Genomic DNA, 27,922 nt, shown 5'->3' with positions numbered 1-27,922 from the left:
ACTGGGACCCTGCTGGCCAAGACACCTTTCCAGGGCCTTGTTCATTTGTATACACAATCACTGCTCTGTATAAAACAGCACCAGGGTCATGGGCCAGCCTCACATTGCCACAGCCACCCAGAGGAAATCCTGGCACTCCATAACTACCCCATGCCATGGTGCTGTTTCCTCCTGTATCCACTAATGCACAGGACAGAGTGTCAACTTAAATTTTGGAATTCTGTGATGCTGTCACTTTGTGTCACAGTGTTAAGTGGTTTTGATTATTTGATGTCAGCTCAGTTTACTTAAAGCATTCCCACTACTTTCATTTGGTCTCCATCAAAATGTGTCAGAAATCTCTTAGCAAGAGCTGTTCTTAACCCAAAGGACTCAGCAGGGTTCAGCTGCAACTGCTGGTGCTCACAATGTGCAATGTTTACTTGGGAAGGTCTCTTGAGAATGGCTGTCCTCATCACAGCATCTCTCTCACTGAAATGAGCCTGGTCCCCAAGAAACCCACTCAGGAAAGCTTTTACATGGAAGTAATTAGTATTAGTAATTATTAGAAATAAGTAAGTATTAGACAGTAATATTACTTTCTAATGACCAGCGTGCCCACACCCTGCACCAGCCATGCTCCTGGCTGCCCAGGCGTCCTCAGCCAGGCAAGGGGTCACTGTCCCAGCACTGCACACTGGACCAGCTCCAGGGAGTGACAAAACCTGATTCAAGCAACACCAGCTTTCCAGTGCAGCAATGGTACCAGCCCCAATGCTTTCCATTCACCTCATTACAGAAATTACAGGGGGTCTGATTTTGAAGATGGGTACCACAAGTGCTGGAGTCTCCCCTCAGATATGTGCCCTAAGAATGAGAAGCTGGTAGTGATAACTGACTTTCAGCTTTTCTTCTCATAACTCATTCGCTTTTACAGCCTGAATTCACTCTCCTCCGCCTAACCATGGAACATCAGCCTTCTCAGAGGATCCTGGAAGAAAGAAGCATCAGCTGAAATGTACTTCCACTGACATCCAACCTCCCTGGACCATGGAGACCTTCACAGGCAAGTGATATGCTCTAATACTGGATTTGAACACAAGCTGCAGTGTTAGATGAACCAATCACTGAACATCACCAAAATTATTATGAAAATGAGTAATAACATGTTCTTTAAAGCTCTCCTGACTTTAAGTCCTGACCTCCTAACGCACTGTTAGCACTCAATGTTTCCTTTATGTCAAGGAAACTACGACCATTGTCAGCTGATTTACACACGCGATCAGAATCAATCGTCTGTGTTTTCAGGGTGATCCTGGACATAAACTGAATGCCATTAGAACAATAGAGCTAAAGGAAGTAAATGGTGAAAAAACTGCAGAAAACAAGACTGTATTTTTTAATAAAGTCATTGTAAATTAAAGAATAAGTGTTCTTAAATTACTGAAAGATTTAATTTACTCCGGAAACACCTGAATCATCATTAACACTATAAGGATCTCTTTGCATTAATTCATACCCAAATTCAAGGCTGTACATTTTGTTAGGTTTCTCTCTTCCTGTTCACATTTGTACCCAATTAAACTTCAGTACAGGTGCATACGGGTTAGTAATCACATTTTATATTTTGCATGCAGATTAGTCCTATTTGAATCTGCATAAATTTGTTATGCATCACTGCAAAAGTGAATGCTCAAGCAACTTTTATTTTTATCTAATCAAATCACTACCTAATGAAAAATGAGCAACTGTGCACAAAGGTGCACTCAGGCAGACTCACAGATCCTTGGGAACAGGAGCCACTCAGGAGGGCTCCCAAGTGTGAGCCTCTCCCTCCTCATGGTCAAAATGTGATCAGCCACACCCAAAATGCCCCTGCTGCCTTCTGCACAAAGGTTAAATCAAGATTCCAGTAGAGGATGGACCCAGAAGGGACTTTTACAGAACTCCTTTCCTAAACCTTAGCAGAGTCAATTGCTGCTTAGTAGGCTATGATCAAAATCCCTCCTCAGAATGGAAATGGTGAAGTCTCTTTGCTTCCCTGTGCCTGAATTTTCTGGCTGTGCAGTGAGCACCACATAGAATCACAGAGGCACAGAACAGTGTGGATTGAAAGCAGCCCTAAAGAACACCTAATTCTAAACCCCTTACCATGGGGGGACACCTTCTACCAGAGCAGGTTGCTCAAAGTGGACACTTCCAGAGATGGGGCATCCACAGCTCCTCTGGGAAACTTGTTTCAGTTGCTCACAACCTCACAGTAAAGATTTTCTTACTACTATCTAGTCTAAACCTACAGTCTTTCCATTTAAAGCCATGCTCCCTTGTCCTGTCACTACACACCCTTGCAAAAAGTTCCTCTCCTGCTCTCTTGTGGGTTTTTGTTCTAAGGTGAGGAGCTGAAACAAGAGGAGCTGAACCTCAGGCAGAAAACTGTTCATTTAACTAAACAGCCAGTCACACCATACAGTGGTAGGTAATATTCAGCAGTTTACTCTGGAAGTAATAAGACAAAGCACACACCTCCCACTTCTGAAATTGTATTAAACCATTTTAAAAGAGATTCTGTGATTAAATAATGCTGCACAAACTGGCATTACTTCTTAGTACAAATGGGTGGGTCTAGTCCAGAAACAAGTTGGCTGGTGGAGACAAAGAGGGCTTGTTAAAGCAAAATATAAAAGACACAACCACTTGAAAATGTCATCCTGAAATAGACAACAGTGTTGCACTATGGCTTATGGTGAGAATGTAATAATGGAGACAAGCAGTTAAAAATGTGTGCCAAGTGATTTCAGACTTGAACTTGAACAGAAAGCTTGATGAACTCTGAAGCTCAGCCCTCTACACAGCAAAGGGCAGAGGCTGAGGAAGGCTGTATCTGGAGATGCAGAACTCCCAAGGAGTTCTGGAGGGAACAAGGCACTCCACTCACCCATCCCACCCCCAGATATCATGCTGTATTCAGCCAGGCAAAATATTATTTTCTTATCCCAGGAGCTAAAGGAACACAGGTACCAGGATCTGAAGAATCTTTGTAATTTACCATGGAGCTGGAATACAGGAATTGTAGTTCATTGACCTGAACAGCTGCAGCAGAAGCAGCAAAGGCTTGAATGGATATGGCTACTGAATCACAAGCAGATCATTTGAACATCTGCCTCACCATGTAAGAGAACATCAGGCACTGATCTCATCTTCACACTCACAACCATTTTTAGGAGCATGCTGCCATCTTGGAAACATGCTCTGCTCATCTCCTGTCATGCAGTACAGAGACAGTGGTTGCACCTATTTCAAGTCTAAATCAACATGAGTGAAGCTTTAGTAAAACAACTACAGCAAAATTAACATTCAGCTCCCTTTTTCCATTCAGATCCACAATTGGTCTCAACATGACAGAAAGGAAAGGAGCTCCATGAAGATCCAGTCTCCCACAGAAGGAGCAGCACTGGGTTCACAGGGCATCCCAGTGGGCAAAGCCCCATGGCCATCCCTGCTGACAGGGCTCCCTTCCTCACAGCCCTCCCCACAGACCAGCACCCACCTCTGCAACACCTCAGCTGCCACTTCCCCTCCATTCACATGACGCTGCTTAAGGGATTTTTGAAAAGAGCCACTTGAAAGGAATTAAATGTAGGCTTAGGAACAAGAAGCAACTGGCAGTAAACAAGTTCCCTGAAGTGTGAGAGACTTTGTCCTGAGCACTCCCAGCACATTCCAAGGTCAACTGTGCTCCCTCAAGAGCCCTTAGCCAGAGCCAGGCTGCAGGAGCTGGGGAGCAGCACAGACAGCTCACATCCACACTGTGCCAGCCACAGCTCCTAGCTCCCTCCTCCCCAGCAAGGAGGGCTCTGCACCTGGGACAGAAGCTAAAACACTGCACCTCACCCTTGTCTGAGAGCACAGCCACCCCAATTCAGCCAACAGATCCCTCAGAAATACTTTCATCCTTTCATTTTTATTTTTAAGTTACATTTCTATTTGCATTTCCTTTAAAAAGCATATCCTAACCTTCTTCTGACTTTCCCATCTGCCACCCCCCTCCTACCCACATCCTCTCAAAAAACACAAACATCACCAACTTTCCTAAAAAATCCATACATTGAGGTAATCGGAAACCAAATACTTCATATTAAAGTATTTATGAAACTTGATCAGGAACAAAAAATGAAAAAGCATTTCTGATACTTTTCTTCGCTGATCTCTTTTCAGAGAATGCATGCACATTTTCAACCCATTTTTCAGTCTCAATAGACTTGAACAAACACATTGGTAACCCAAACTGGTCATTTGTTCAACTTCCTATGGTGATTTTCTTACCAACTATCTGCCTAAAAAAATTAATCTACTTCAGAAATCAAATCCATGTGACTGATTATTTAAGAAAGATAAAGAAACTTATGTGAAAAATGCTCTCCATTACCACCACCTAATAATACAAATGTATTTCTTTTTCTGTGGGTCTGACACTTCATCCTGCCCAGGTGGGACAGGGACAGACTGAGGAAACACAACTCTCAAGGAGCTGCACCTGCTTGGGGGTTTCTTCCCCCAAACCCTTAACACCTCACCAAGATTTTATGCTTATGGGCCATTAAAAACAGAGGGCTTTTATCAGAAATTCCAGCATTTAACTGCCCTATGTAATCCACTAAATGAATATATCTTAGAACAGTTTTCTTGCTGTGTCATTTAAAAGGACTAATGTGTGCAAGAATCCGTTTTGGACCAAGATATTACCTGAATCATTTACCAAGATTTTACTATTCAATGGCAAAACTATTGCCTGTGCTTAAAGGCATTCTGCTTTAGGAAAAACAGACCAGTATTAACACAAATGCATTAAGTCTAATTGTCATTATTATGGCTGAATACAACTCCAAAAATGTATATAAAATATTTAACAGCTCTAGTAAGCAATATTTGCCTTTTAAAAAGATAATCGTTAAAAGCACATTAACCACAAAATGAAATTAGTTTTTCCTTTTCCTTTTTTTTTAATAAACGTATCTGTTTAAATCAAAGAATTGTCTTCATCTGCAATTTACACAGCACCAGATGAAGAGTGCCAAGTCTCAGAACACTGAAAACATTAGACATTTAAATTTTGTTATTAGCTCCATTGTCTTCAGCTCCTGCAAGATAGTAGATTACTTGGAGCCACCTCTTCCTCCTCATTGACAAACATTCACATACAATATTTCAATAGAAAAAAGCAAAATTAAACAGAACAGCCCAAAGCCTGCCCTGAAGGATGTGCTGTGAGGGAGCCAGCACTGGTGAAGGGGCAGGGTAAGTGAGCTCCAGCACTCCCACCCTGCATCACTGAGCCCAGGAAGAGTCTGGCTGCTGACTCAATCGAGGACAGGATTTCAACCTACAGCACTTTCTTCTGTAATTTGAGGGATGCTCTGATTAACTACAAATAATTAGCTCATTTTAAAATGGCATAATCTTTATACATGCAGCACACTCTAAAAATGGATTAGCATGGGGTCTAATGCTGGAGCATCTCTGGCATTAGAGGATTACAGGACACCAATGTGAACCCATGGCTAATTGGGATGGCTGTGTCCCCTCAGCCAAATGCTCTTGTTCTGCCTTTGTTTGCAGCAGGACCTGCAGGGGGGCACAGGCCTGCCCACCACAGCCACAGATTGAAGGGCTTTTTTTGCATTTAAGGCTTTCTGCAGCACTGAATTTTGGAAAGCCAGGCACAAGGGCATTTGACTGGACATCACTGTTTAATAAGCCCAGAGTCACAACTGCAGATGTCTACATTAACACGAGGTCAGAGAGGGGAGCAGATGGTTAGGAAGCTCTTACTGTGAAGGCCCTGATGATTTCCAAAGGTAAAACAGCAAGTAGCTTTTATGTATAAATGATGCTTGCCATATGGCGGGCATGATTGAAATTTTAAACAAAAAAATGAAATTATTACAGTTAGACTGAACAGAACCAAAAGCAATTAAAAGTAAAGCTGAGTTTTACGTTAAAGATCGGAAGCAGTTTCACATCAACAACATTAGTGATCCCAAAAATGGGAGCAGGGTACACTGAAGAATGGTGATTCTAAGTACTAGGCACAAATCTCATTAAAACTCAGCTTGCTTCTCTGAAGAAAGACCCCACAATGAGGCTGTCACTCCCAGGCACCAAAATCAATAAACATACAATCAATAGAAAAGTCATATTTCATTGGCATTAATTTATTAATTAATATCTATTAATTTATTGATTGTGATTACAGGCCATGATTAAAGCCTGATTACAGGCTGTGAATAGGTACTTTCTAAAATACATAAGCATTCTACAAATATAAATAACCAATGACGTGCATTTCTCCAGAGCACCCATACATGCATAAAAAGGCACAAAATTACCAGGTGTTCCTAAAAATATAAAAATAATATCTGCCGGCTTTTAGCAAGTTCTCCTGGGCAGATCATCACTTTTTGCTAAAACTGAGATCTCCTGGTCACAGAAATAAAGATCCCTGGAAGGCTGAGGCTGCCCCGTCCTGGCAGGCACCCCCAGCACCCTGCCAGGCAGCCACGAGCTGGGAGGGCTCCTGCCAGCCCCCCTCTGTCCCACTTGAGCACGGGCACAAACACTGCTCAGTGGGGTGGAGTCAAGCACATATTTAACTTCACGCAGTAAAATCAAAATAGCCACCTGTGGATCATTAGATTATCTGCTGCCTCTTAACATAATAAGCAGTTAGATTACATGGCATCCCTCAGTTCATTAAATTAAGCTCACTCAGCAGTGTGCAGTCTGTCTCTCAGAAATCTGGGGGTTTACTGAACCCAGGCAGCCATTCTTCACTTTGTCACAGGCCTGTGATGAAAAAAAAAACCACCTCAAATCTTGATTTACCAAAGTCAATCTCAAATTTGCATAGACTTTAAGGTGGCTGGATGTTACATGAGACAGTCACAGCAAAAACCAATATCTAAACACAATTGGGCAGATGATTGCCAACAAATCAGCAGGTCCAGGCTGAGGTGTAAGTGAACCTTGTGCCTGTGGTACAGAGCTTTTGCAGAAAAAAATTCAGCTTTGACCTTTCAGGTTCTATAGAAAGGGAAAAGAACCTCAACAGATGCATATTAAATCCAGAGGAAAGTATGTTTGCATGCAGGCACACACAGCACCCAGCCTTGCTTCTCCTCCTTGTTTTATCCCTACACCAACTTTCCAAAAACCAAACCCTGGCTCAGGTGGATACACTGCCCCATGGTAATGCAGGATTTTGAGGAAAACTCTACAAGAATCCATTGAGCTGTTCATTATACTGTGAAAGAGGGTCCCAAACCATGAAACACCAGCCCAGAGAGGCTCTTTGCTATGGTTCCAGGTCCCTTCCCAGAACATAATTCCGCTAATCCCATACTCTGGAATGGGGTCTGCAGGCAGGGCTGGAGACACCAGTCCAGGTAGGCAACCCAGTCCTGATGGGCAATGTGCTTTTTCTCTCCCAGCACCAGAGCAGATCACCGACTCACTGCCCCTGTTCTGCACTGCCTGGGACAGTCTGGCCAGGTGAGATCAATGCCACAAGTATTTAGGGAGGCTCCAGTACCTGTGTCTGACTCTGACAGCAGGGGAGCTTCACATGCCTCCAAAATACCTCCTCCCTCAGGTCTGCAGGGCACAGGAACCGAATTTGTTGTCTTGCTATGTGGAGTGGGAATGGAGGAGCCAAAATATGTTTTATTAATTCTTTCATTTTTTGAATGTAACTGGATAAGTGGTTTCAGCCTCCAGACATTTCTTAGACACTGTTGACTTTTACGTACTCTTTCAGGGATCATAAAGTTAATTGTTTCCTTCTTTCCCCATGATGCATGGGGATAATGAGAGACCAGGGGTACTCAGAGGGCAAGCATTGAGCAACAAACCACAGTCAGGCCCAGGGACGCTTGAAGAAAATTTTGTTGCTTTCATTTTAGCCCATGCTCCATTCATAGGAGAGGCTATTCCCACAAAACTACAGGCAATTGGGATAACCACTTATAACATAAGTTATAAGTTATAACCACTTATAACATAAGTTATACCATAACAGCAGCAGCTTAGGGCTGAAGCAGAACATTAGAAAGACAAGTGTGTACATCTCTGGGGTGTGACAGATGGGGCACACTCAGTGTTACTAAACCCCATTCCTTTCCTTTCCAACAGCCTGCAGTGAGTCACTGTTGCACCACGCCTTCCCCATCCGTGTTAAAAACCTCCCTGTAGTAACTCTGGTGCCAGTCACATCCCTGCAAGCACTGCATGGCAGGCAAACTGTAAACCTGCTTTCCTCCCAGGTAAAAAGCCACTGTCCCTTGCTGCAAAGCCACCCTGGTAACCCAGAATGACACCTGAAGTGTTGGGAACATGCCTGGGACAAATCAGCACCACTTGAGCTGCTGATAATGCTCCTGAAGAGTTTCTGTTCTCTCTCTTGAATTACCTCATTTAAAAGACTTAACAGATTAATTACAGACTGCACCATCAGCCCAGTTAGAAAGCCCCCCAGCCATTCCATGGTTCCCAAATTGTTAATTACTAGTCCACACTTTTGTGAAGACTGTGGGTTTCCCCACCAGCAGGTTGACACATGGTGGTGGAAGGCACAGGAAGCTCCCTGGAACAGGCTCAGCTCCCTGCATGGGATTGACCAAACCTGAGCCACCACACCTGCTAATTAATTGCTCTCCCACCACTGAGGGAAGACATCCACATCAGAGCTCAGCTCCAAGGTGCTGCTGCTCTTATTCCTCCATACTGATTTATAAACAACAGAGATGAGCTCTGAAGAAAACATGCCATGAGGATCTTACACTTTTAATTATTTTATCACAGCCTTCATGTACCCTTTTTTGGATATTATTACCCTGGAGAGTGTGCTAACAACCTTAAGTTGCTGACTAATTAAGTTTTGGTATACTCCAAAGCTGGTTTTTGCACACTAATTAAATTTACAGGCAGTTAGATTTGACGGGTACTATGGTAGCTGCCAACGTGCCTTCAGAATCAGTTAAATTATTAATTCTGAGGCAGCAGCCCATTCCCAGGTGTGCAGGGAAGCTCTGTGGCAGTGGAGCTGCCCCAGAGAGCAGCAGTCAGTGCCCCTGTGCTGCAGGAGCGAGGGATGCATGGGTGCTCTCTCCCTGGGAGAAGGCAGAGCTGCAGAGGGGGCACCTCCTGCCCCCAGAGCTGCTGGGGAGACACCAGAATGCCCACCCAGCTCCAGCCCTGAGGGCCAGCTGAACAGCCATGGGTGCTCTGCTTACCCCTCCTGCAGTCCCGACAGCAGCAGCAAACACCCCCAGAGGCACAACTTGGCTGCAGACAGCATCCCTCACCCTGGCTCTGCACACCTTTACCTCAGTGTCATTTCAAAAGGCTGGGGCTCCATCACATTCCTGTCCCCAAATCCCCCTCCAGACCACGGGGCAGGGGGCCCAGCCCACGCTGTTGGAGCCTCCACTGCCATGCTGGCAATCCCAACAGCCAGGAAAATCCCCCAAACCCACTCGGTGCTATCACACCTCAGGCCCTCCACAGACACAACACTCATTTAGCAATCTATATGATCCATGGTGTCAAATGCCTCTCTGATAATTCCCTCGGGCCAGCTGCTCTTGCTATATCATCTGTTAAATGTCTCCAGAACCCAAAAGTCCTCAGGGAGAAAAGCAGTTATTTTGACTAACTGCTCCTCCTCCTCAACTGGTTACTGTGTGAGCTTCCTCCCACTCAAACACCAGGAGCTGATTAAAACATATGGATTACCTCAACACTACCAAGAATTTCAGTTTAGAAAGTGAAATATTGACATTCTTAATATCACGTTTCACTTTCTCTTGGGAGCCCTTCCTCACACTGACACTGATCCCTGCTGAAACACAGCATCATTGCACAGACTGCAATTCAAGAGCCAGGCAGATGGCTTTTTCTGCATGCATTTTGGTTCAAGTTGCTGATGGAGTCATCCCTTTACAGTTTCTTAATTCTACTTAGAAAACTACTTGCAAGTGGTTCTTACTTATGAAAATCTTTAGGTCCTAAAAAGAATTATTCAGTTGCACATTAAATTTAGAATTTTGCATTTTGGTTTTCCTCCTTGTTTAAAAATTATTCTGTAGCATGTTGGTCCTCTTTTCAAAACAACATAAAAACAACACACATGAAGAAAAGCCATAGAGGAAAATTCTTCACTTGAAAATCTCACATTTGGAAATCCTTTAGTAATACAAGTCTTTAAAACTATATTTCCCATTTGTAAAACCTTTTAAAGATTTATGTAATTCTAACTAGAGGAAAGGTGAGGTTTTGTTTTGAACTGGAAATTAAACTAAATATAAAGTACGTGAAGCTTCCTGTTAAACAAAAGTCCTGAGTTTGGCCCTGCTGGGGTCCCAAAAGCTCCAATAAAGCAAAATCACCAGCATTCCCCATCCATTCACCTCATTTCCTGAGTTTCTATTTATGATTGATGGCCTTAAGCTGCAGTAATGTATTTAACCAAGTCAAGAAGAAAATCAGAGTGAACCTCACTGACTTTTTACATCTAAAAGTACTGGGCAGATGCATTTAAGTTAACCAAGTGTGAACTCACGTGAAATACCTCAAAAAAACCCCCATAAACTCTCTGATTTTTTCTTTTTAATCAAATCTGTGTGAAGAAACCTCTATTTGTTTTATAAAAATACACGAAACCCTCAAGGAATAAACACCTCTTTTCAATAAACTAGAGTGATAGACAGCAAAAGGATCAGATCCAGGGGACAACCTTATTTCAATATAGTAGCAGCCAGTGGTACAATCCCCTGCACCCAGGAGAACCAACTAATCCCACTGCCAAAGCTTTTTTACAACTCTGCCCCTACAAGGAGAGCTGTAGCCCCCAGAACTGCTTGTAGCTGACATTTCTAGTGCTCTGAGCCACCATTTCTGAGGCAGTCACACATGAAAGAGGCAAAAGTGATTGCAAGGCTTTATGTTTTGATGCCAGCCATTGGTTTGGAGTCAGTGAACCAAGAGAAATTCACATTGAAATGTACTGAAACAAACAAACTAGAAACAAGCCTGAGGCAAAGAAAAGAGGCTTTTATATATTAATTATACTTTGGTTTTGGTTTCTGCCTCGAATAGCAGTTATACAGTGAAATCCAGCAAGCACTCAGGTATTGCAGCAATGTGCAAGTCAGTCCAATGACCTTCCAGCATCAGGCTCAAACCCTTCAAACACGGGGAAAGCTTGCTTGAGGCAAAGAACCAGCACTCATCTTGGCTTTGCTGATGCAAATCCCCTTTACCTTGAGAGCAGTCCCTGATCTTGGGCAGAGCTGGCCCTGAGAGGGACGTGAGGAGCCCTTTGCTCTCAGGTTCTGTGTACCCTGGCCAGGCTGTCCCCACGGTGGGACAGTGATCAGACACTGCTGGCAGCACTGCGACCCTCTGAAGGGCAGGGCACCAGCACCAGAGCTGCCAGCCCCAACTTCAGGAGCTCAGCCTGGCTTTGAGCAAGTTGAGAACGACAGAGAGCAAAGCCCAGCAAAGCTGCACTGCAGCAGGGCTTGGCTTTTCCCTTCAGTTCATCTCACAGAGATGCAACCAGCACCAGGCTGACAGCAGCACAACCCAGAGAGCCTCTTTAGCTACATTACAATGACCCTGTGCATTTTTAATTGGAATCTGCCCTTTATTTGTGTTCTCTGACAGCCCGAGGGGGGCATACAACGATGCTCATGAAGACAGGTGGGGATTCCAGAGCATCTTAAGCTCTGCAGGCACTGCAGTGCCTTTCAGCTGGAGGAATTGTGCCCTGATGCCCCCTGCAGCCAACAAGCACTGCAGAAAGGGTTTGCCTTGAACACACTGAGCCAAGACCCTACTTCTGCAGAGAAAAAAAAAATTAAAAATGGTCTGAATGGAATCTGTAAAGTCAGGCAAAAATCAGTTGCTTTCCCAGCCCCATTTTATATTTAGACCAAGAGATCACTATTCTCAATTGCTTTACATTTTCCCTTCTAATCTCCTCAGTATCTCTTTGCTCTTCATTGAGTAAGTCCCCTCCCTGGTCCTGCATTGGAAGCAGGGCTCACTTTCCAGGTTATCCATTCCATCACAGGACTGGGGAGAGAGGCCTTGTGTGGGTTCAGGGTTTCCAGGTGAGCCTGTGGTGCCTGCTCTCACAGGAGAGCCTCAGCTCCAGAAGCACAGAAACTAACAGAAACTTCTCTTCATTTAGGTGCTGGAATTTTAAGTAAAGCTCCCTAAACTCCCCAAGGCATATTGTTTCCATCAAAGGAAGCGAGTGAGCATGACTGATAAGTTTGATTTTCAGTGGTGCTTAGGTTCTGCAGCTCTCATCAATTGCAGAGCAAGTCATAGGAACTCAAGGCCACGTTTTTTTAAAGGGTCAGTATTTCAAAATGTATTGCAGTCAACAAAAATTGGGAGTTACAGTTCTTTGAAAGGTAGGCTGGCCTTCAGCACTTCTCAGAAGTCACACTGTGAATTTTTTTCCTCCTTTACTCCCTAATGTTTTGCCTTCTGGTTCAGAAAAGAAGACAGGAACTTTGGAGCCCTCATTTCATTACAGAAACTGAAAAGAGAAGATACAACCAAGTATGTCCTTGGAGAGAAACACAATTAGCGCAGGGAGCATCCAAAGAACGTACAAAACACAGGAAGAACACACAGCCTCTCTGGAGTGTCTTTGCTTCCGTTTCCCACAAGTCGGGAACTCACACAACCATTTTGAAACCCAAATTTATCCCCTCTTCCAAGAATCAGTTTAGTTAGCAATGATTTCTGTATTAGTACTTCTAGAGGGGTCTTACAATAAAGCCCTCTTTCTGTTACTACTGCAGAAATTAAATAGCAAAACTGCATTATCCATTGAGAGGGTTTTTGTGTATTTGTTTACAAAATGAGAATTGCTTTTACATTTCTAATTAGGTAGCTCTTAACTAATACACAGAATAATTAGCAGCATATGAAGCTTTGCTATCAGCACAATCTTATTAAAGGAGAGCTTAAGATTTTTAAAATAATAACAAATTAATCATGATAATGGGGTTTTAGATCATCAAATGCAGAAGTAAAGAGGGAGCTTTTTAAAAGTTCTTTGAATCAACATATTTTCTCTGATGATGTCAGAGTCTTAACACAGGTTCAGCAAAAGAAAAGCTTCTTCAAATGCTTCTGGCATTATTCTATACGTGAAAATCTGTGAGGTACAAAATTAAATTATGCATAGTCATTCTTTCACTGTTACACAGGGAAAATAACTGCTCTAGTACTCAGAAGCTTTCAGAAAGTCTTTAACCCTTTCTGAGCAGGCACAGCAGAGTAAATGCTTGCTGAGGTGTAACAGGTCAGAGACCCCACCAAGTCCAAGGGGACCTCAAGCATTTTACCATCATTCTGTGATGCCCTGCAGAAGACATTTTCTCATACAGTTTTTCAATGCAGTGCACCACCACAGAATTCAACTCAGACATTATTAAATCAGCTGAATTAAACATAGGCATGGGCTTTGACCCTTTTTTCTGGTTTAGAGATGCAGCTTGAAGGACTGTTGTCAGCATGGAGGGACAAAAAAAATCAAGAGACCAGGAGACAGCATCAGTGATGCTTTAGCAATAGCACTTGGGAGCAGAAATATCTGACTGTGCCATCAAAGACTATGGAAGAAAGCAGCCATAATTTACAGTCTCACCCAGAGACTTCATTAATCCTTCTTGACTTCAAGATTCTTTAATATCTGTAGGAAGCTGCCACATTTTACTTTGCCAGCTAGCAATGCAAACTACATGGACTTGAAGTCAAACTGTGAAAGCTGAAACCAAAGGCCGACTAGATGACTAAATACAGGAAGAAAACTTACAACAGAAATTAAGATAAAATTATTTTTCTGTGATTGGTGAAAGCATGTATCTGAGTTTCTCACATCTTACTAAAAATCCCATGCTCCCACAGTGATTTCATTCTATTTAGTTCACATAAAACTGCTTGAAGAAGGTACTAGAACCTGGTTTTTAGAAGTCTGTTTTGCAGCCAGCAGTATCTTGAGGAATATATCTGGCAAAAAGCTGTTACTGGCCTTCCCTGGTTCTCCACAGCTACAGTGATGACAGCAGACAATGGATATTTCCAGTCTTATTCCTCCTAAAAACACAGACTTAACAGCGTTTTTGGCAGAGACATCATTCACACACTCATGTTTGAGCAGAGTGAATTTGTTTGAAACAAAACCCAATTTTTTCCCTAGCTATTTATGAGTATTCCCCCTTTTGCCTTACACAGCCAGATGTACACATTGCTGCCATTTTAGCAACATCCAACCACAGTGCTCTAAAAACTAAAACACAAACAGTACACAGCACTGGGTTCTTGCATCCCAACAAACAACTTCTCCAAGAGGCGTCTCTAAACATACCTATTACGTATATATTTTTTTTAAACATATATCTATATATACATATATTCATGTTTGCTGCTGCAAGCTGACCAGGCCAGAACTGAGATGGCCACTAAGACATGGCCAGGCAATCCCATGTATTTTCCTGCAGAATGAAGTTAATTTGTGCATTCAGTCAGGCAAGAACTGTCTAATTCACAGTGGAAGAATTACCAAGCAATCTTGACCCATAGTGTAGCTCTTAGCCACTCAAATCACCACAAGTCCATTAAAAGTTAATCACAAATAATATCAGTAATATAGTTTTGCTTCTGATTTTTTTTTAATAGCCCTGCCAGGAATTGCAGTATTTCTGCTCTTCTGTACAAAGTGATCCCAATGTCTGTAAGTAATCTTAATTAATGTTCTGAGACATTAATATTTTATCATTATCACTATGTTCAAAGACCACTTTAGGACAGGCTATAGCCCTCCAATTAGCATTACTAAAGTATTGCTCGTCCTTCATACAGCTGAAGCACTCAAGAGCTCCAGTCAAATACAGAGGAGAGACGATGCCAATTCATGGGAGTTTAGTTTAAATGAGTCAACAATTCCAGCCTCAGAGATTATTTTATCCCCATATGTACTTGACAAAAGATAGCTGCCTACTGATACAGTCAAGTTCTGTTTTACAATTTCATTTAGGTTTCAAGTTGCAAAGGCAGTTTCACAGGCAATGCTCAGCTGGAGACCACCACAGCTTTGTTTCTTCGTATCATATCTAATTGGAAGGCTTCCAAGGATAATCGTTGTTGAGAAATGCATTGATTTGCTGCTGAGAATCTTAAAGATGTTTGAGGAATTGCAATCCCCCCAAAAGATTTGTCTTTGAAACAACAGTAGTTATGTATTACTTTTCTCTTGCAAACCACAAAACTGCAATTAAAATTCACATTTTGTATTTGGAAACAATACTGTGGTATCCAAATGGATTAGCATTAGAGGGCTTTTCAAGTGGATGCACCGAAGGAATCTGCACAGCACATCTGAATTCAGCCTGCACTAAACAATTTGTTGTGTGTTTAGTCAAACTACAGCTAAGGTGTCATTTTGGGGGAATTCCTGCTGCTACACCTCTTGACATGCTACCATAATGTCATGCTTGACTTTTATTTTAATGAAGAGCCAGGTCCCTACAGAATGCAACGAACCATAATTTTCATCATGAAAGAAGAGGCAAATATTCTTCCTGGGGATTTTCTCTGACACATCTGTATTTTTCTCTCCACTTTCTCCACTGCAATGCCTGAGGTGGAAGCAGGAGAGGGACCTGTCAGAGCCTTCCACTGATACCTTGGTTTCCTCCAGCTTGTGCTCTCACCTCAGAAACTTGTGGCACACATCAAATGACACCAACAGGAAAAAAAATCAGCTTAAAAAGGGTTCACATTTACAGAACAAGCACACCCATCAGGTGCTCACTACTTAAATGGCAGCTGCAGTCCAGAGACCTTTCTGCTGCCACCTCACCAGGACAGAGAGTGGGGGTTCCCTGCAGCAAGCGCCAGCACAACTGGGCACCACAACAAAAATTGTTGTTATAGGCTAAATAAGCAGCTCTGCTGCTTGATCCTGTGGGCTATGAGGTAATTAGCTGCTAAATAACCAAAATCAATGGATGTTTTTGCAGAATCACGCTAAATAAGCAGAAGCTTGGCACACAGAAGGGAGAAACAATCACATTACTTTGCGGTTGTGTTTTCTAATTTCTAGTTTAATGCCACCAAACTCAATAGCTTTATGGCAGGGGAAAAAAAATCCCACAGCCTAGGATTACTTGTAAAGCCTATCAAATTACCTTGAAATTTGAAAGCTAAAATGAATACTGCTCTTCCATTTTCAACATATTCAGTTAAAAGCCCTTCTTGCTTTCAGAACTGCATACAATGCCACTTTGAACTGTTTATGGAATTCCACTGCAAACAAACTCCTGAAATTTCCCTGGAAATCATGTCACTCAGTGGTTTTCTGTCCACTTCCCCATTCAAGCCAAATCTATAATCTAGTAAATATTTTCAGATTTCTCTTCCCAAAGCCTGACTCTTTTACACACATCCTTGCAAAAATCCTTCCTGTTTCTCCCTGTATCACATCTATCCCATGCTCCCATCTCTCCATACACCTCTAAGTTGCATTCCTACTCATAGCCTTAAATAGCCTGCTTATCTTTAAATGACCTTGAAAACACTGAATCCCATTGGCCCAATAAGTATATTCCATTGTTTCTTCAAAGTTTTCAGGTTCAAATATTTGAGTTCCACAAAATAATCTGTTTCATTGCCGTCTGCTCCCTTCAGTGCAGGCTGTGGAAACCATGCATGCTACCAAGGATTTAACCTAAGCCTAAAGCAGGATTTCAAATGAATAGTACTCTACCTCAGAGAGGAACAGCATCATTCAAAACAGTTGCATGCAACTATTAAATTATTCTTTACAAATTACATGTGTTCGTGAGTTACCTGGTCCAGCATTTCTAAAATATACTCAAAAAAAACAAAAACAACCCCCAAAAGATCTACCAAAGTGGCTCTGTACCTTACACACACACAGCAATGCAGAGTCTAATCAAGCTGAGGTTGAACCATTCTTTTCAACACCAGCACATACTCTAATAACAGACAATCTATGAGAAATGAAAAACAGAGCAAAGCAGCAACATAAATTACATTGGCTGAAAACACAACAAAGTGCTTGCAGAGCATCAGCAAGGGAAACATTAAATTCTTTCATCAGAAAGATTTGTCATAGTTCATGACAATGACATGCAAGCACTGATAGAATAAGCACCTCTGAACAAAATGTAACTACACAGGAAACCAAACTCAGACTGTTTGGGAAAGAATGGTAATCCAAGGAAGCCCATTTCTCCCCCAGCTCAGTCTTAATGGTCAAAGCCTCTTAAACACAAAGTCAATATGCTTAGGAATTTGCAGATGCAGTGAGGAAGGTGTCTCACTGCTCACAGTCAAGTGCACTAATTTTAAGATGGGCTCAGACCCTGCTCTGGCAAAAAAGACTGCCCAGAGTAGGGATGGAGCAGTTCTCCATTCAAGGGGCACAGGGGATGAGGAGCAGAGGGAAAGCCCACCATTTGAAAATGAAGCCATGCTTATTATCACCTCTGATAAAAAGCATGCAGCTTTGAAGTGAGGGGAAGCAGGGCTGTCCCCTCCCCAGGGCTGTGCAGCCCCAGTGGCACAGGCAGTTTGTCTGGGAGGAGGCCACAGTGCCCCTGCTCACCCCCCAGCAGTGTCAGAGCCTCTCCATGCCCTGCATTTGCCACCTTCCCGGGTGGGAAGTTCTTTATTTGTTATCCATTAACATTTGTAGAAGGGACTCAAGAAAAAGTCTTACTTTGAATTAACTGTTAACAACCTGCATACAGAAAGAACAGAGAGCAAAAAAAATCTATGTATATTCTAAATAAAAATTGGGCTCTGGATACATCTCTCCCTCTAGGCAATTATATGGGTAAATCAGCTACTGAAGAAATGAAGCAGTTATGCTAAGTCTATTATTGCAATAGAATTTTTCCAGAAACAGTAAATTACTCTGAGTATTTATCATAATCTGTTATCTGCAGGAAAAAAAAAAAGTGAAAACTAAATAAATTTATGGAAATGCATTTGCCTAATAATATTTACCAAATGACACCATTCCCTCTGCTGCTTGTAGCAAACTCAGTCACAGAGGCTAAGGACAGGTTTGCCTTATTAACACAGCTCTCTGCCTGTGTATTTTAAGTACCTCAGAGCACAGTACCATCTGTGTGTATTCTACTAATGAGCTACTTCTTAGACTGTGGAAGGCTGGCCAGCCAGCCAACACCAATTACTCAGATGGAAACTGCCTAATTTTTAGGCAATTAATGAGTTCCTCTCTCATTTTACATATGATGCTGCCTCTGGTTAATTCTCCTGGCATATTACAGCATATCCTACTCTAAAGAAAGTTTCTCAAAGAAGAAAAGAGAGGAACATGGAACATGACCCAGCCCAGTCCAGCTCCCTGGAGCGGAGCCCAAACCCCGTGTGTGGGACAGAAGCTGGAGAACAGAGACCACCCCGAGCAGCTCCCTTCCCCTACAGTGTTTGGGGCACTACAATACCTTTCATGGCATCTCAAAGGACAGAGAGGAAGAACCAATCCCATGCTTACACAGGGCCACTGATGGTTTTATTCCCTCTCACCTCCCAGCCAGCTGCAAACACCTGACACTGTGTCACCAAATGCTGCACAGCTGTGGAGCTCCCACAAAGAGTGGAGTCCTGACCACTCTGACCGCTCCCATCTCTTCCCTTATGTGTCTGATGTGATTTTGAAAGGTGGGTCTTACGGGGCTTTTAGATTATGTAAAAATAGAATTCCCTCTTCTGCCATTAAGAAAATATTTCTTAATAATCTATACCAAGTTTAAGGAGATCAAAATTACCTTTTACAGCTCCCTGTTGGAAAGCACCGTAGTAAAGCATGGAAGGAGCATTAAATTATCTAAGTAACTACACTGATAATGCCCAGCTTTCATCTGCAGAATAAAACTATTAAAGGAGATCTGATTTTTATAAGGATATTACACATTATCATTCTGAAGGGGCAACCCTATGTGTAGGAAAGGATGCACTTGTCTTGCATAAACCTGAAAAACATGCCAATTGCAGCTGTGAAAATACTCCAGAGGACAGCTTTACCCAGCAGCCCCCAGCAAAACCAAACTACTTCCCTTTGCTGAGGATGATCATATCTACACACCAATGAGAGACTTAATGGAACATTTCAACTGTGTGTGACATTACCAAGCCATTCTACAGTCACATTGTGGAATTTGTATTATCTAAGTTCTCAGGAACAAGTTACCCAGCATTTTACTTCTGGGAGAAAAAAAAACAAAAAAAAAGGATGTTTTCCAAAAGACAACTAATTACTACAGCTCATCAGGAATCTCCCTTACTACAACATGAAGCAAGTTGGTGACACATTCTGCAAGTGACTTCACACAAAAGCATTCTGAATAACCAACTGTTCACATGGGATCTGAATCCTTCAGAGAAAACCATTAATTGCAGCTCTTCATGAAGGACAGCAAATGGAACAGTTCATTTATAGTCACTTCTAAAATGGGATTTAATCATGAACCTTTCTTCCTCAATACAGCTGTCTCCCTGTGTAAAGTCCACAACAGTTGCAGCCAGGCATCCCAGGTCATTTGATTTAGGCTTTATCTCTCATGCTGTAAGTCAGAGGTATGTTGCACAGTTGGAACAAAACTCTTTGCAACAAACACTGAGTGGTAAAGAGCAAATTTAATCATCCAATGCAGTTGAAAAAATCATAATGCTGTAAATAATATGATGTAAAGTCACAGCAAATAGGAATCATGTTGACCTATATCAGAAGTCAGCCAAAAAGCTTCAGCTTTCAATCTGCTCCAATAAAGCTGAAACACTCCACTCCTAAGTGCATTTCCAATATAGTCCCCCATTTCCCTAAAATTACAGATGTCATTTTGAATGGAAATACAATATCCAATGTGTCATCAGTGATACACATCCTAATTTCCTTCCTTGTGTCTAAGCCCACACCATTATTCACACCTCTCTGCCTTTATATAATAGGGCAAGATTTCCAAGGTCACAACAAAAACAAACACATTCAACAGCTCCAATTTTTAATAATTACTTTCTTGGCTTAAGTTTCAAACTTTCTTTTCTGAACCACAAGTACCAGAACAAGCAAGTGTTTTAGAAACACCTGAAAGTTAGTTTATTTTCTCATCAAAACACACTCTGCAATAGGAGCCTGCAGCAAGGGAGGAAGAGGCAGGTGCTGAAGAAGATTCTTTACCAGGGAGGACTTGCAGAGAGCAGAGCTGATCCACCCCCAGCATGAAGCCAAGGAGGCCTGCAGGATCACCTGGCTCCACTGAAGGGCTCCCACTCTCTGTTTTCATTCCTCCTCTGCAGTAAATCTGAGGGATTTGACACAGACAAATGCTTCAGGGAATCCCACAAAGAGTGGGGACCTGACCACTCTGTGTTCATCTTCCAGCTTCTTCTGACACCCACCTGAGGGATGCCAACGTGCTGCTGCTCAGCTCCAGGGGTACAGAGCCTGGGAGTAACCCTGCCTTTGATTCACATTCCAGCACTTTTCCATTGATTATAAAATGTAACAGTCTCAGGGAATTTATTGTTCAAAATGAAATTGTGTCACTGGAAAAGAAATTCTGATGAGCTCTATTCTGTAGAATGGGATTATATTTCTGCATTTTATCAATAACTCAAGGACATCAATGATTGTATCTCACATTACACCTCTCCTTCCAAGCCCACCCATACATATATTTTTCTGAACATGTAAGACAGCATAAGGGTGCATGAAGTGGCTCTGCACATTGATCCAAATAAGGATCACAGAGTGCATCAAGAGTGCCACTGAAACAAAACCATAATGCTTAAATTCAAGAACAAACAACTCTTGCTGTCTTGTGAAAAATCTGATCTGCTACATTAACATCAGTCTTCACAAATAATAAGTCAATTCTACCTTCAACATACCAGAAAAGTAAATCTCAAATATTAAAAAATAAATAAAATCTCAAAAAAATCTGTCAAACAACTTTGCCCTAAAATTTGATGTGTATTTGTACAGAGTGATGAAAGAAGCTTCATTTCTTTAAATAAACACGAACATCTGGTTAGGCTATACACTGAGGTGTCCTTGGACAAAGGTGTTTTAGGCTACTCACTCATCTGAGGACAGAACTGCAGTTCCTGGTACTGCTGAAAACCTAAGGGCAGCTACTTGGTGAGCACAGATGGAGCCCAGAGAGGCTCGAGTGCAGCTGAGCCTGCAGAGTCCCAGCAGCTCAGGAGCAGCAAATGTTCTTTAGGTCAGAGCAGCAAACGTACACAGAGGCCTCTCTCTATAAACTTGGCTACCCAGGAGATGTGATTGGCACCTCCTGGGCTTGAGGTTCCACAGGTATCCATGTGTCATTTTACAGTGTTAAGTGGTTCTTCTTCTTCTTCTTGTGCCCCACTCCTCACTGGGAGGACAGCCAATAGCACACACAACAGATGTGTAATATCCAAAGGCAAAAGCTCTAAGCCTAAAACTCATGCACAAAACCTGGTAAAAGCAAATATCTCTCCTTCTTTTCCTCTTCCATTTCTAGCTGACACATTTTTCTATCTTCGACTGAAAAATAACAGAAATTAAAGAAGCTTTTCTCTATCCCATGTATCCAAGGACATAGAAGCACATTCTATGCACATGCTTATTTAGCCTCAATTTTTTTTTTTTTAGAAGACAGGACTGCTTTCCTTGTCCTTGCCTAAGGCATTAGTAACACAACAAAACAGAGGGAAACATTTAATTTATGTGTTATTCCCAGCATCACTTTCAGTGTGCTGGGCAACCTTAATACAGTTTTCTCTCTTGCTGATTTTATGCCATCTGTAAAATGGGAATAACTATGAAGCAATCACTAGAAACAAAAAGCACTCACATGAAATACCATGATAGCAGATGTTTACTGAAAACATCAAACAGTCCCATGAAACTTTAAAAAATGCTGCTCAGGTAAAAAAGTACAACTAGAACATGGAAAATCAAATAAATAATACTACCATCATGCTTCAAGCCCTAACAAACATTTGAACTGTGCACATGGTTACTAGAGGTCTAAACACCAGCACATCCCCCAGACACATGCAAGAGTGACACCCAAAATACTGTACTTTAAAACATAAGAAAGTCATTTGGGAACTTCAGACTTTCCCTTTGTGATTTACTTCAGCTTGAAACAATTTAACTGTGTTCATTTATTTTATTCAAGTACAAAAGGCTTCCCTTTTGGGAAGGAATCTTGCTTTAATATTTAAGTAACAGCTCAATATTTTAATTGCTTAAATTATATATGAACTCATTTTAAATGTGTGCAATAGCTAAAAATTTGAATGCTTAACTAAGTTCAAAATTTAAACCTTGTCAAGTTGAGGTAACTAAAAAAACCCCAAACTTCTAGCAGATTGTTTATTTCCCTTCTTGTTCCTCTGTGTACATGTCCCTTCCTCCCCACCTGCACACAGACACTATAAATGCTGCCAGCTGTCTTCCAGACAGGTCTGTCCAGCTGCAATGCCATTTTCTGGCTAGAGGAGTAGAAACTAAGGCTGTGACCCCTGTAATGAGGTGCAACCAGAGTTTCAGAGCTGACTTGCTGGTGGCCCCCCGAGACCTGACCGAGCACAGGAGCCCAGCTCCTTGCTTCCCACTGATCCAAAGAGAACAGATGGAGAGCAGCCATGAACCCGTGAGCAGACACAGCTGATGCAGGAGAGGCTGTACTTTCCTGCACTGATGACAGCTTAGAACAGCAGCGATTCTGACTTTGTTTGCTGGAGCTGTGAATAACTTAACATCTTCTGGGAAAAGTAGGAGATCAGCATGCACTGATGAGCACTGCCAAGCTCCCGTCTCCTCTGCCTGCACAGTATTTGCAGGCAGCAAAAGTCAAAAGCCTCTTTTGCATCCCTCGTATCTCAGACACAGGAGGGCTCATAGCCATGAATTTTACATCAGGGTCAGAAGTCAGCTCTTCAGGCAGATGCAACTGCAAACTAAAGCAAATGGCAAGTGTGAGCACATCCAGCAGCTCCTCCGGCCCACTCCCACAGGAGCAGTGGACTTCAGAGTTAGGCTCATCTAGAATATCCCACTCCAGGCACAAATCCATGAGTTATCTCTGAAGTACAAACACCTCCACTTCTGTGCATGCCACAGTTTCTGTGGCCAAAGAGGCCAGGCAACAGAGGAAGACTGACCTTCACAGAAGGGAGCAGACAGAAATCATAGGCACAAGCAGTGACAACTGCAGGAAAGTGAAGGTGTCTCAAACATCTATAGCAGACCAGAGTAAGTCAGCTGCATGACATTTAAAAGGCACAAAATATCAAGCCAATAGGTTTTAAATTAATGTGTTAAAAGGCACTGCAATAACAATGAGAATTTAAGACAATTTGGCTATGTCCATACACAGCAAGGCCCAGTGCCAAGTCAAGCCCTCTCTCTCCCAAGCCAATGGTAATAAAGTCAGATGCAGGTGGAGGGTGACAAGGTGGGTGGAGGATCAGAGATACACTTGCTCCTATGGCATGAATGCCTTTTGGATGATCCCAAGGTAAACAGGAGGAGAAGGAAGGCTGGAATCCCACAGCAAATCCATCTGACAGAGGAGAGGAGAAGACATGGCTGTAGCTGGGGGACATACCCATGCTGTGGGATATAAGAAATCCTGTAGAATTCAGTTCAGCCTGGCTCACCAAGGGAAGGTTCAGCTAACAGTGAGGTGAAAGGTGGGTTCTGTAACAGAGGACAGGCTGCACAGCTGGGGTGTGGTCACCCTGTGTGCGAGGCAGACGCGCGGACACCGCGAGGTGAGAAAGCTGCTTGGGCAGAGGGACATGTGAGCAGGGACACCGTGCTGGCAGGCAGCCAGGGCCTGCTTGGTTTGGTTCAGTTCAGAGCTAAGAAAGGCTTGGTTTATTGCAATAAACTATTTTCTTCAGAGCAAGCAAGGAGGAGGTCTGTCTTTGCTCCCCATTGCTGCACCGTGCCAAGCCTGGGCCAACTAAGCTGTGTTAACCTGCAGAAAGGCTCCTAAATGCCCTGCAGCCTCACAGAAACCTTGGGGATGTCTGTCCCTGCTCCTCCACACAAGGCTGGCATGCCCTCCAGAGCTCTAGCATGTTCAGACAGGTATTTCAGCTCAGCAAATAATACAGCAAAAATAAATGTCATCAATTATTCACTAGTGGAATTATGTCTAGTAAGTCAAACAGAATCTATAATCTGAAAAATCTTTTGCTTAAAAAAATGCAATGATTTTAAATTGGTATTATATTCTCTGCTATGATTATTCAAAGCACTGTATATACAAAGGCTTTGGGAAAAGTCACTTAATCTGATTAAAAGGAAATCACCTATCAGCTGGGAACCTGGCAACTCCCACATCTTCAATTCATTTGTATAACCTCCACCTGTAAAATACCCTTCCTAGGATATTGCTAAAGCTGCAGTCTCCACATTTGCTGTTTGCTCAGTTTTACTTCTTAAAGCAGGCAAAAAGGATGACCTGCAGTTTTAAAGATGCTTCTTAACATTAAGAAATGCCTGTGAAACTTAAGTCAACATTACACTCACACAGATGCTTGAGGCAAACTATTCTGTTCCCACCACAAACAGCAATCTTTACTCTGCAGACATGACAGATTGCTTCTGGAGCATTGGGAAGTTGCTGCCTCCAAAGAAGAATCTGATGAGCATAATTAAATTAGCTCACCCATTTAAATTATTTTGGCTTCACATCTCAAGTGAGAAGCAGCCAAATTTGTCTTGCTACAAGTTTCTCTGTCATTTTTGTGGCGTTGCAGGGTACTCTAAATCTATTTGCAGTCTTCATATGCATCCCTGCTTCTCTTTTCCAAATAGGAAATATGGACTCCTAAATCTGTAACAAAGGGCAAGTAAAGGACACGAGAAAAATCTTTCAGTTCTGTTTTTCTATTCCCTTCCATGAGGATTGTTTCTTCAGCAAACTACAGTTCTATGCTTGCAGCTGGAGCACCATTTCATCACCTTCTGTTTAACATCCTAGATCTTTCACTCCTGACCCCTCTTTAATGACTCTTGCCTGTCCAGCCTCTATTACTGCCTGCACTTGCTGTCTGGAGCTCTTATCCTCAACTTTCTCCCCTTGGGAGAAATGGGTTTCCATTCCTTGATTTTGAAGGAGGATTTCTGCACCAGCCTCTGAAGATGCTGTCCTAGCCAAACCTTTCCTCTCTTTAAGGCAACTCCAGTTTCACCTTTAAAGCCCCTCTGGACATTCTGACCCACTCTCGACTGCCTTGGTTGAGTGATGCCTTTGTATTACCTGACAACAACACCTCACCCTCTCCTTGCTCCTCTTCAAGTCAATTCCCTTTAGAGCCTCCCTACCCCTTAAACAAGATACATTCCATTATGTGATATTACACACATGCCAGTCAACTCCATAATTGCTCTTATCACAATTCTGGCCATTCATGCAATAATTCTATGCATTGCTTAGAAAAAATGCCAGTCTACATAAGTCAGCAAAGACACCCATTTGGCTGGTTTATTGTTCTAGTAGCCCAAATCTGTCTTTTTCATCAGTGTCAGCCCCTTCCATGCACTGCTTCACACTGCTCTACATAACTGTCTGCACAATTTCCCTTCCCCTTTTGAGGATGCTCACCAAGAACAGACATCCCCACACCAACAGCCAGCAAGAACCACGACTACAATGCCATCCAGACACTGCTGCAGAGATCCTGTCCACAGAGCATCCTTTGGGCCCTTCATCCTCTCCCCCACCTCAGCTCTAATCTACAGCTAAAACACTATTCCTGCTTCCAGTTTACACTGCAGTGCAGCTGCCCACAAATAACCATTACATTCATTTCCCCTTTCCACTCTCCTTCATCAAGACATCAGTGTAAAAAAATAAAAACAACTCTGAATTCCAGCAGCAGCCTGTTAGAGCTACTGTCACCCTATGGAAAATATGCTGACATTGTTTCTTTGTGCATTTGCCTGTCTGCAACCACCCACTGTCCCTGATCTTCCACTAAAATTATACCAACAGTTAAAGTTCAATTCAAAAGTGGCTGGACCATCTCTTCTTCACAACATATAACATTTAGCGAAGCCCCAAGCAATCAAACAACAGTCCTTTAAATGTAAAGACTTTGTAAAAAGGAGTCAAATTATTGGTTTTACTCCAAGTGCTGATATCAAATGAACAGAAAATTATTTCACACACAATGTAGTGGAAAAAGCAAAAAAAAAAGAAACCAATAGTTTGGTCCATGCAGCAACTAGAATGAGTGCTGAAGGTGAAAGCCAACCACATGATTATGGACTTGCAAAGAAACTATAATTTTACTTTATGTGCATTTTTTCCTCTTCATCTTATTCTCAACACATACTGCCACAATCAAATGAAATGAAAAAGAACCACCTATTCACTCATGAGTTATGTTCAGCAAGAGGCAGTCTAACATATTAAAGCATTTTTTCCCACCAGTACTGAACCTAAATTGACACTGTCAATAGCTGCTATAACCACAAGAGCTGAAGTTCTGCAGAGTCAAAGAAAGCAGATTTTAAAAATGTAAATCTAATTAAAGGCAAACTACCAGCTGAACAATGCTACAGCCACCAGCACGTCACTTCTACAGCTGTGTGCTCCTGGCAACGAATTGCACAGACCCTTGCTTGCAGCCAGGTGCTGCTGCCTGGCATCAGAGAGCAGAGGCTGTTCAGGTACACTGATTGTGGATCTCACAGAGGGTTTCCATCCAGGCCACTGACAGCAGTTTTGAAGAACAGGAACACCATCACTGTTAGCAGAGTTTACACTAAGATTGCATTGTCGCCAAACCTCCAATATCCCTGACTGCTCTCACAGCACAAACTGGGCTCTGGGCACAATAACCACAACAAAAGGCTGGTTCAGTTTAGCAACCTCCATTTACACTTTCCATCCCGGCAGAAAGAACTCAGCCCAACATCTGGCAGTTCCCAGAGTAACATTTCCCAGCCTGGGACGTGACATGTAATTCTTTTTAATAGACAGCCCAAAAATTTTCTCCTCTGTTCTCAAGAAATGCAGAAATTAAACTTAACACAAGCCACACCAACTGAAGCCAGTCATTTCTGTTTGTACCTGCAGTGTTGAAAATACTGAAGACCTTGAGGACAGCAGGATCAGTGGAAGCCCTCACACATGGTAAGCATAGCACACAAAGAGTGTGGAAAATCAACATGCCATCAAAAGTTCCAAAGTGCAGCATTTACCCTTACACACAGCCCAGGCTGCAGCAGGCTGACACCCCTGTGTAGCACAGCACTACTTGTCTGCCCAGTGTCTCCCAAACTCACAGCCTACTTTGTTGTCATCTTATTGCAAAGCTCCCATACCTTCTCAGTGATTTCTCACAGGCAGCTCCTTGCAGCCCTGACTCCTCCTTCCTCACAGCACAGCCAACAAACTCCAACTCCCTCCTCACCCAGCTAACCCACTCCTTTATAGCACTCATCCTTATTAGACACAGTTGTGGCCTGTTAAGGGCAGGCCTGTTGCTAATCTTTGGTGATCAGTACAGTTGCAACTCCTCAGGGGTGAGATTACCTTCTGCACTATCTTTATTTTCTTACATTCTACCCCCCCACATTACTTGAGAAATACAAACAGTCTCATGCAGTCACTTTTTTGAGAGGGCAAAGCTGCATGGAGTAGACACCACTTCAGGCTCAAGTACAGACAACCATTATCCAGAGGAGCTGTCTACCCTGGAGGAGAGATTCTAATGCCTCTTTGAAGAGTTTTATTACTACTAGAAGGCTTCAAAAGCAGATGTAAACATGAACCAACTCCTACTCTCT

At 42.6% G+C, this 27,922-nt stretch overlaps 1 protein-coding gene across 1 annotated transcript in view; it reads right to left on the bottom strand.

The window, feature by feature from the left end:
• IL1RAPL2 (interleukin 1 receptor accessory protein like 2) overlaps positions 1 to 27,922 on the bottom strand; it is a 337,482-nt gene that overhangs the window by 296,234 nt on the left and 13,326 nt on the right. The window lies entirely within an intron of this gene.

Source organism: Molothrus aeneus, chromosome 14 (assembly GCF_037042795.1).
Source record: "Molothrus aeneus isolate 106 chromosome 14, BPBGC_Maene_1.0, whole genome shotgun sequence".
Classification (NCBI taxonomy): Eukaryota; Metazoa; Chordata; class Aves; order Passeriformes; family Icteridae; genus Molothrus; species Molothrus aeneus.
The sequence above is the reverse complement of the archived record's forward strand: the minus strand, read 5'-3'. Positions and strand labels throughout refer to the sequence as shown.